The sequence below is a fragment of the Myotis lucifugus genome, unplaced genomic scaffold, assembly GCF_000147115.1.
Source record: "Myotis lucifugus unplaced genomic scaffold, Myoluc2.0 scaffold_417, whole genome shotgun sequence".
Lineage (NCBI taxonomy): Eukaryota > Metazoa > Chordata > Mammalia > Chiroptera > Vespertilionidae > Myotis > Myotis lucifugus.
Genome location: NW_005871465.1, coordinates 146,786 through 157,531, shown reverse-complemented (window position 1 = coordinate 157,531; position 10,746 = coordinate 146,786). Strand labels below are relative to the sequence as shown.

Below are 10,746 nucleotides of genomic sequence, written 5' to 3'. Positions count from 1 at the left end.
TCTATAATCGATACACTGTTTCAGCTCTGTGATCCTGGCTGGCTGAAAGCAGGTTTCTGGGGTTTTGTTTAGCTTCTATATTTGTAACAATGTTTCAAACTGCAAGCTCAGAGGCCGGCAGCGGCAGGCGGGGAATGTTGGAGTCCTCCATCACTGAAGCAAGCAAGCCTCATGTTCGCTTCAAGCTGCCTGGCTGCCGGCCGCCATCTTGGCTGGCAGTTAATTTGCATATCGCCCTGATTAGCCAATGGGAAGGGTAGCAGAGGTACGGCTAATTACCATGTTTCTCTTTTATTAGATAGGACTAGAGGCCCGGTGCACAAAAATTTGTGCACTCAGGGGGAGGGTCCCTCAGCCCAGCCTGCGCCCATTTGCAATCCAGGACCCCTTGGGGGATGTCCACCTGTCGACTTAGGCCCACTCCCTGGGGGATCAGGCCTAAGCTTGCAGTCAGACATCCTTCTGGTAGCCAGGGAGCCCTCGGGGGATGTCCAACTAAAGGCTTAGGCCCCCAAGGGAGCTGTGATGAGGAAGCTGGGGTGACAGAGGAGCCATGCTGCCCCACCCGGCTGTCCCTGGTCGAGTGGCACATGGTATGCCCCGATGGCGTCCGGGTGGGCCAGCCGATTGCTGCTGCACCACCTGGCCGCCCCGGGTCAGGTTGCACATTGGACGCCCACCGCCCCGGGTCGCAGATAACAGGCCTGGATGGTGGCAGGGCAGGCATGATGGCGCTGACCCGCCCTGCCTGCAGTATGCAAATTAGCCGCCATCTTTGTTGGCAGTTAATTTGCATATTGCACTGATTAGCCAATGGGAGGCGTAGCAAAGGTATGGTCAATTACCATGTTTGTCTATTATGAGATAGGATAATTATCCCCATAAGTTTATTTAGTCCCATGTTATCAATTGTTTGGGATTTTTTTTAGTTGATTTTAGAGAGCGAGAGGATGGAGAGAGAGAGAGAGCGAGAGAGAGAGAGAGAGAGAGACATTGATTTGTTGTTCCACTTATGCATTCACTGGTTGTCTTGTAGGTGCCCTGACCAGGAATTGAACCCACAACTTTGTTGTATTGGGATGACACTATAACCATTATATCTATCAGGCCAGGGCCCCATGTTAATAATTCTAATTGACCTTCTTGTTAGTAGTTTTATGACTGAGTTTTCCTCAGAGTTCTGTAAATCTTTACCCAGCTTAGTGTTATATTTTTAAATTTATCAGAAGCCTATATTTTAGAGTATTTGTTAGTTGTTTTTTTCTTGTCAGGTTTTTAAAAAATGAATCTTTGAAGATGAAAAATATTTGTAGGAACATTTTGTTTCTTTTTGCCAAAGCATCAAACAATTGTCCGTAAATGATAAAAAACTTTAAAATAGCCATGTTAAAGGGGACTCTCAACAATGAAAGTAATTTATTTTTATTTATTTATTATTTTTTTCTGGGTGCAGTGAACTTTATTGATTGTGCACGACAAAGTGGGGCTCCTATGCCCCTCTCCTCTTCAGGGGTCTGGGGTGGAAACTGTGGAGGTCAGGAGATTCTCATTGTGTTGAGGGATCGATCTGGGGCCAGGACTCCCCAGCAGCTGAGGGCCCCCTTCCTCTCGCTGGGGCTGGTGGTCCAGGGGGTTCTTACTCCTCGGAGGCCATGGGGACCATAAGGTCCACCACCCTGTTGCTATAGCCAAATTCATTGTCAGACCAGGAAACGAGCTTGACAAAGTGGTCACTGAGGGCAATGCCAGCTCCAGCATCAAAGGTGGAGGAGTGGGTATCATATTAAAGTCACAGGAGACCACCTGGTCCTCAGTGTCGCCCAGGATGCCCTTGAGGGGCCTCTGACGCCTGCTTCACTCCCTTCTTCATGTCACATATTTGGCAGCTTTCTCCAGGCGGCAGGTCAGATCCATAACTGACACTGTGGGTGGGACATGGAAGGCCATGCCAGTGAGCTTCCCTTCAGCTCAGGGATGACCGGGCCCACAGCCTTGGCAGCACCAGTAGAAGCAGGGGTGATGTTGTGGGCAGCCCCTCGGCCATCACACCACAGCTTCCCAGAGGGGCCATCAGGGTCTTCTGGGTGGCGGTGACGGCATGGACTGTGGTCATGAGTCCCTCCAGGATGCTGAAGTTGTCATGGATGACCTTGGCCAGGGGGGCCAAGCAGTTGGTGGTGCAGGAGGCATTGCTGACAATCTCGAGGGAGTTGTCATACTTGTCATGGTTCACACCCATCACAAACATGGGGGCAGCCACAGAAGGGGCAGAGATGATGACCCTCTTAGCTCCACCCTTCCAGTGAGCCCCGGCCTTCTCCATGGGAGTGAAGACACCATTGACCCCACAACATACTCAGCACCAGCATCTCCCCATCTGATGTTGGCGGGATCTCGCTCCTGGAAGACAGAGATGGACTTTCCACTGATGACAAGCTTCGCATTCTCAGCCTTGACTGTGCCTTTGAACTTGCCATGAGTAGAATCCTGCTGGGACATGTAGACCATGTAGTTGAGGTCAATGAACAGGTCATTGATGGCAACAATATCCACTTTGCCAGAGTTAAAAGCAGCCCTGGTGACCAGGCGCCCGATGCGGCCAAATCCGTTCACTCCGACCTTCACCACCATGTCTCAGGGCTGTGGCTGCTGGCACAGCGCAGGAGGAGAGGCTGTCTGAGGAACAGGAGGAGCAGAGAGCCAGATATTTTTTTTTAATGGCTATGGTTGAAGAGCTGGTCAATTCACATACATACATATAAAGAATGCAATTGTCTTCGCTATCTATTCCAACGTTACTTACTTTGACCATCTGTAACACTCTTTTCTCAAGATCCCTCCTCTATGAACCTTCTGCAACTTCCACAAAATTTCTGCAACTTATATATAACTTTCAGTTTTTGTTGTATCGTTTCCTGTCTTATTTTGCAATAAAGATTTTACTTTAGGACAAAATTACTTTTCTATTTCTTTTTATACAAAAACAAAAATCCAAAACCAAACCAAACCAAAAACCACCCATATCCTTTATATCCTTATTTAAAAAATACATTCTATTTTCCTTTCCCTCAACAACAGTGCATCTCTATACTTTATACCTTTTTCTACTGAAAACATGTCCTATTTTTCAAATACAGTCATTTCATTTCATCATTATTTTCTTTTTTAAAAAAATATTTTTATTTCAGAGAGAAAGGGAGAGGGAGAGATAGAAACATCAATGATAAGAGAGAATCATTGATCGGCTGCCTCCTGCACACCCCACACTGGGGATCGAGCCCGGAACCCCGGCTCTGACACTTTCCACTAAGTCAAACTGGCTAGGGCCTTATTATTTTCTAGTAGTTTTGTAAACACTACAGCTGTTTTACAAATTAATTTTGGCAGGGTCTACAGTGTGTTTTAAAGATTTTTAAAAATTGATTTTTAGAGAGAGAGAGAGAGAGAGAAACATTAATGTGAGAGCGAATATCAATCAGCTACCTCCTGCACACCCCCTACAGAGGACCAAGCCCACTAACCCCAGCATGTGCCCTGACCAGGAATCAAGCCGGCAACCTTTCTGTGCATGGGAAGACGCCCAATCATCTAAGCCTCTCTGCTGGGCAAACAGTCATATTTTTAAAAGGCCTTGCCCTTGACTGGCGCAATGCAGACATAAGCCAAGGAATGCCAACAACCACCAGAAGTTAGAAGAGGCACGGAATAGATTCTTTCTCAATCCTCCAGCCCTACCATCACCTTGATTTGGGCCCAGTGATACTGACTTTGGATTTTGGCTTCTAGAACTGTGAGAGAATATACGTTTTGTTGTTTTTTAATAAATAAATAAAAGGCCTTGCCTTGGCTGGTATTGCTAAGTGGTTAGAGCGTTGGCTGGAGAACCAAAGGCCACATACCTGGGTTGTAGGTTCCATCCCCGGCCAGGTTGGGGAGCGTGCAGGAGGCAACCAGTCGATGTGTCTTTCTCACACTGAAGTATCTCACTCCCCCTCCCCCACCTTCTTCCCTCCTTTCCACTCTCTAAAAATCGATGGAAAAAAATATCCTCAGGTGAGGATTAAAAAAAGACCTTTTTATTTTCCCCCCCTTCAGTCTCTGTGGACAATGTTATAGTTAATTCTTAGGTGTTTACATGTTAAAGACATGATAAGAGTTATAACTTTAAGAGACAGAGAAAGACTAAGTGTTGTTTTTTTAATTTACCAAAATGTCAGAATTTTAGGAATTTTATATAATTTCTATAACATTTATATAAACAACCTATCAAAATAATCAAAGGTTTAGCATAATTTATTTGACAGCGCTTCCTATGTAATCTAATATATCAAATAAGACTGATTGGTTTAACTTCCCCATTTTATAAAGTGAGAGAACAGACACCCAGTTCCTAAGAGTGCGTCCTATGGCAAACCTGTCCATCGTGGTGTTGACCAGCTAAAGTTTGCTAGAAGCCTTCGGTCTGCTGCCGAAGAGCGAGGAGCGAGGAGCGAGCTGGGTTCCACTGTGGGGCTCTGAGAGTCCTCAATTCTTCCTGCTTGGTGAAGATGCCACGCACAAATTCTTTGAGGTTATTCCTATCCATCCCATTAAGCTAGCAGATGGAATCCCGACACCCAGAGGATAACCAAACCAGTCCACAAGCACCGGGAGAGGCAAGATCAATGTGCTGGCAACTGGGGCAACCACCCCCCTTGGTGGGAAAGCCCCTCCCTTGAAGGAAAAATCCCCCTTATCTCAGGTAAAGACATGTGACCTCCAGCTCCTTTTTCTTTTTTAATAGGTCCAATTTCTCCACACCCTCAACAATACTTGTTGTTTCCTTTCTTAAAAATGATATCCATCCTAGTGGGATAAATCTCAAAACCGCCACCCACGCCTCTCAGGCTCTGCTTATCGAGATGGCAGAGCAGTCAATCCAACTAACTGGATATTGATTAAGTTTCTCAAATACTGTGTGCACACTCTACGCTGCCGCTCTACCCTGATCTCCTTCTCCCTCCAGGTCAGCGATGTTCAGCCAGTGTGCCAGTTGAAAACATGCAACAACTGACTAGTTAGTCAGAGGCACTGACCTCTTTTCCTTTAGATCTGTCAAGTAAAAAAAATGACAACAGCCAACACAATAATAGCCATCCACTGTGGATAAATCAGAACTATACCTTTTTTTTTGGGGGGGGGGTCAGATAAAAAAAATAATGATCTACTTTTTGGTGTGCTGCAGAATTTTAGTAATTGGTTTATGTGAGCCATGAGATAAAAACGATTGAAAACTGCTGCTCTAGTTGGCTGGTGTACCTCAGTGGTTATGAACCAGGAGGTCAGGGCACATGCCTGGGTAGGGGGCAGGCAGGAAGCAGCCAATCAATGGTTCTCTCTCATCATTGATGTTTCTAACTCTCCCATTCCCTTCCTCTCTGAAATTAATAAAAATATTGTAAAAAAAAGAAAAAGAAAATCGCTGCTCTAGGTAAGTATCTATATTAATTTTTTATTTATCCTTTCATTGTTTCTATTTGAAAATGTGAGCACATATATTTGTATTTACTCCCTTTCTCAGATACTGTACCATATCTGAAAACTGTAAAGGCCCTGGCTGTTTCCCTTAGTCACATTTCAGGAGGATGGACAGATACTCTTCATTCTTTTTCATCGCTGTATTGTAATCTACCGGGTGAGTGCAGCATAATCTATCCCACCATTTATTCAATGTTTGGATCATTTCTTTTTAAAAAATTATGGTGGTCCGGCCAGTGTGGACCCATGAACCAGGAGGTTATGATTCAATTCCCAGTCAGGGCACATGCCTGGGCTTTGGGCTCAATCCTCAGTAGGGGACAGCCGATCAATCATGCTCTTATCATTGATCCCCTCTCTTCCTCTCTCTGAAATCGATAAAAAATATATTTAAAAAAATTATGGTGAAATATGCATAATACAAATTTACCATCTTAGCCATTTTTAGGTGTATAGTTCAATAGCATGAAGTGTATCCACATTGTTGTGCAGCCATCACCACCATCCATCTCCAGAACTTGCAAAACTGACATTCCATACCCACTGAACAACAACTTCTCATTTCTCCTTCCTCCCTCTCCTGGTAACCACCACTCTACTTCTGTCTCTAAGAATTTGACTACGTACCGTATGGAAGTGGAATCACACAGTATTTGTCTGTTTGTATCTGGCTCCTTTCACTTAGCATAATGTCCTCAAGCTTCATTCATGTCGTCACATGTGTCTGAATTTCCCATGTTTTGTTTATCCATTCATCTGTTAGTGGGCACCTGGGTTTCTTTCACCTTTTGGCTATTATGTATAGTGCTGCTACAAACATGAGTGCGCAAATATTTCTTTGAGACCCTGCTTCCAATTCTGTAGGGAGCGAGTGAAATTGCTGGATCACATGGGAATTCTATAGTATTTTTTTAGGAACCTCCATACTGTTTTCCATAGTGGCTGCATCATTTTATATTCCCACCAACAGTGCACAAGGGTTCTAATTTATCCACATCCTTACCAACACTTGTTTTTTTAAATAGTAGCCATCCTAATGGGTCTGAGATGGTATCTCATTGTGGTTTTGTGTTTCCTATAATTTGCAATACAATGAATATTGCAATGAAAATTTGCCTTGTGAATAAGGTGGGAATGCTCAATTTTGCTTATAATAACAGAAATGCAAAATAAAAATGCACTAAGTTGTCATTGCTCAGCTAAAACCTAAGGGTTTGCAACATACTCTGTGGGCAAGGCTGTGGGGAAGCTGGCATTCACATAAGTTGGTAGGGGAAATGCAAAATGGTACAACCTGCCCAGCTGGCGTGGCTCAGTAGTTGAGCGTCGACCTATGAACCAGGAGGTTATGGTTCAATTCCAGGTCAGGGCACATGTCCGGGTTGCGGGCTCAGCCCCAGGTTCGAACATGCCCAGGTTGCAGGCTCGATCCCCAGTAGGGGGCGTGCAGGAGGCAGCCGATCAATGATTCTCCTCATTGATGTTTCTATCTCTCTCTCCCTCTCTGAAATCAATAATTATATATATTATATATTAGTGTGAGTATGTCTATATATATATAATTAATATATATATATAAATGGTACAACCTGACCTGCTGTTTATGAAAATTGACAACATGCATCAAAGTTGCACGTGCCTTCGCCCTCTAGCCGAGCCATCCCACTTCCCAGAATCCCTCGCAGACCCACAGCCCCGACGGGACGAGCTCTGCCTCAATGGTGAACGGTTTCCTAGGTCCCCTGCTCCCTTTAGGTCCCTTCCCCGGGGGAGTTGGGAGGTCAGTGCACCTTTTCTCATTTCCAACCCCCCTGGGAGACCAAACTGGGCAGGCTTTGCACACGTGCCACTGGACACAATATCCCTTCCGACCGGTGCTGGAGTGGAAAGTGGCTAAATTCCTCCTCTTCCACCCCGGAGGGCGTTCTGAGACACAGTTCGTAAGGTCCCCCAGAGTGTGTGGGGGGCTGCGTGGAGATCACCTTGGTAGCACGGGCTTGTGTTGGCTCTCTCTCCTCTCCTGGCCGCTTACACTTCCTACTGTCACCTCCTGAGTCAACTCCTCACAGGCTCTGCTTTCCGGAGCACGCAGCCAAATCAGATACAGAATAGTGCACTCCACCACATTAATACGACCTCACAAATTTGTCAAGCAGTATGTTTAGTATTTAAATAGCAGAGCTTAAAACGAAAAGCAAAAATCCTTACCCTGCCCTATTCCGATTCCACATGGGAATCAGTAGTCATAGGTTTAAACCACTTTCACTGCACAAACAAGGGAAGGACTTCGCGGGGGCTGAGTCAGCTCCCCAGGCCCCGCCACTCACAGCCTTCCCCACGGCTGGGCCTGGAGCGCGGGGACAGAGCGCCCCCTGCTGGTCATGCGGAGCCTGGGCCGCGTTGCGCCTCCTGTGGGGGCAGCACCTTCCTTGAGGTGGGCGGGCGGGGCATTGGATTTATTTGTTCCTCTGTGCCCCTAAGCTGCTTTGAGATTCTGGCTGACTCCTCTCCCTTGGGTGCCTCAGTAGCCAGGAGCCCAGGGCTTTTCCCCCAGATCGCAGCTCCTCTAGTGTTCCCTTTGGCCAGTTGCCCTGGGCCATCGAACCGGCTGGAGTAATGGAAGGGGCTCTGGGTTTGGACATGGCCTGGAGTCCGGTTCTGCTCTGCCGGGGGCTGATCTCTGCCTGTGCACACCTCTGAGCCTGCTTCTGGGAGGTTTGGGATTGCTGGGAGGCCCCCGTGGGACAGCTGGTGAAGCACCCAGCATTGAGGTCTGGCCTTGAAAGAGTCATTGACCAACTGCCGGAACTCCCTCCTCCCCTCCCCGATCTGGTTCCCTCCTTGTGACGTAGGACTTTTGGTTCCTGTTGCTCAGCTGGAAGGTGCCTTCAACCCGCTCCACCCCACACACTTCCAGTGACTTTGCACCGCCTTGGGGCTTGACAAGAAGCGGTCCTTTACCTGCTATACTGGCCCAGGGTCTTGGGGAAGCCTTACATTTCACAGACTCATTTGACTCAGTAATAATTCAACTCTAAAATAAATATTGAATTCCAGGACCAAACACTCTGTCTTATCAGTCAACAGACTCAGCCCGGAATGGGGAAACACCAGGGGGAAAGGTGTGGAAGGTGAGGAAGGCGGGGCTTTAGTGCAGCATGGGTGGGATGCTGCCTGCCTCCTGGCTGGTTGGTTGATTGATTGATTGGGTGGCTGTTGACTGAGGTGACTCCTTCAAAGACTAAATGAAAGTTGGGGGTGCTACGAAGCTGTTTTCGACTTATGAGCTCTGAGCCCCACTCATATTGGAGGGAAACAGGGCAAACTTGCTCTCTAATAGTGACAATCTGAATTTAATTTAGTCTTTTGGGTAATTCTTCCATCTTTCAAATGTTCTTCCTTTCTCCCTTCTCATTGTGTAGCCAACATTGGGCTGCCTGTGTAACATTATTCTCTGCTTCTGCTTCTTTTTTATTTTAATTAAAAAATTGTTTTTAATTAATTGATTTCAGAGAGGAAGAAAGAGGGAGAGACAGATAGAAACATCAATGATGAGAGAGAATCATTGATTGGCTGCCTCCTGCACGCCCCCTACTGGGGATTGAGCCTACAACCTGGGCATGTTCGAACCTGGGACCCTTTAGTCTGCAGGCTGACGCTCTATTCATGAGCCAAACCAGCTAGGGCCAACTGCTTCTGCTTCTTTGCCAACAGAACTGCAGCTGGTTCAGTGATAAATCCAAATCCTAACTTGCATTCTTCACAGTAGAGCCACTCCCTGGCCTTGGTTGGCTGGGGCTGAGCACATAAATTTAACAAAGTCCAAAAAGCTTTCTGATTTTGAGAACTGTGAATTTTGGATTGGGGATAAAGGACTATGGACATGGCTCAATCCTACTACTGCTTTAATTTGCATTTCCCTGAGTACTTGTGAGGCTGAACCACTATTCATAAGTTTTAGGTCACTTATGTCCTGTTTTCTTTTTTTCCTCTTATTGATTGATTGATTGATTTTAGAGAGAGAGCAAGGGAAATAGATAGATAAACATTGATTTGTTGTTCCACTTATTTATACACTAGAGGCCCGGTGCACAAAAATTTGTGCACTCGCGGGGGAGAGGGGGTCCCTCAGCCCGTCCTGTGCCCTCTCGCAGTCTGGGACCCCTCAGGAGATAATGACCTGCTGGCTTAGGCCTGCTCCCGGGTGGCAGAGGGCAGGCCCAATCCCTAGGTGCAGCCCCTGGTCGGGCTCAGAGCAGGGCTGATTGGGGAGTTGGGGCGCCGACCCTGTCATGCACAGAGCAGGGCGGATTGGGAGGTTGCGATGCCACCCCTAGTCACGCTCAGGGTAGGGCCGATTGGGGGGTTGGGGCACCGCCCCCTGTCACACTCAAGGCAGGGTCGATAAGGGGGGTGGGGCATTGCCCCCTGTCATGCACAGAGCAGGGCCCATCAGGGGGTTGGGAAGCTCCCCCCTGTCACACACAGAGCCGCAGGGCGATCAGGGGGTTTGGGCGCTGCCCCCTGTCTGCTGATCCCAGTGCTGGGAGGCCTTGCTGCTCCGCTGATCCCGGTGCCGGGAGGCATATTACCCTTTTACTATATAGAATAGAGGCCTGGTGCACGGGTGGGGGCCAGCTGGTTTGCCCTGAAGGGTGTCCTGGATCAGGGTGGGGGTCCCCACTGGGGTGCCTGGCCAGCTTGGGTGAGGGGATGATGGCTGTTTGCAGCTGGTCACACCCCCTTCAGGGTGAGTTTCCCCACTGGGGTGCCTGGCCAGTCTGGGTGAGGAGCTGAGGGCTGTTTTCAGGCTGGCGATTGACTGAAGCTCCCAACTGCTCCTTTTTTTCTTTTATTTTATTTTATTCTGGGCCAGCTTTAGCTCTGAGGCCTCGACTGCTGAAAGCAGGTTTCTGGCCTTTGTTTACCTTCTGTATTTGAAACAATGTTGCCATCCTGCTGGCTGAAGCCTGGCTGACTAAAGCAGGTTTCTGGGGTTTTGTTTAGCTTCTATATTTGTTACAATGTTTCTTAGAGTTGCAGCTCAGAGGCCGGCAAGGCAGGCGGGGAAGCTTGGCTTCCTCCATCACTGAAGCAAGCAAGCCTCCCTGTTTGAGTCAGCTGCCTGGCTGCTGGCCGCCATCTTGCTTGGCAGTTAATTTGCATATCTCTCTGATTAGCCAATGGGAAGGGTAGCGGCCGTACGGCTAATTACCATGTTCTCTCTCA

At 47.5% G+C, this 10,746-nt stretch overlaps 1 pseudogene; it reads right to left on the bottom strand.

The window, feature by feature from the left end:
- Positions 1-1,779: 1,779 nt before the first annotated feature.
- Positions 1,780-2,631, bottom strand: LOC102441991 (annotated as a pseudogene).
- Between the last annotated feature and the right edge of the window lie 8,115 nt (positions 2,632-10,746).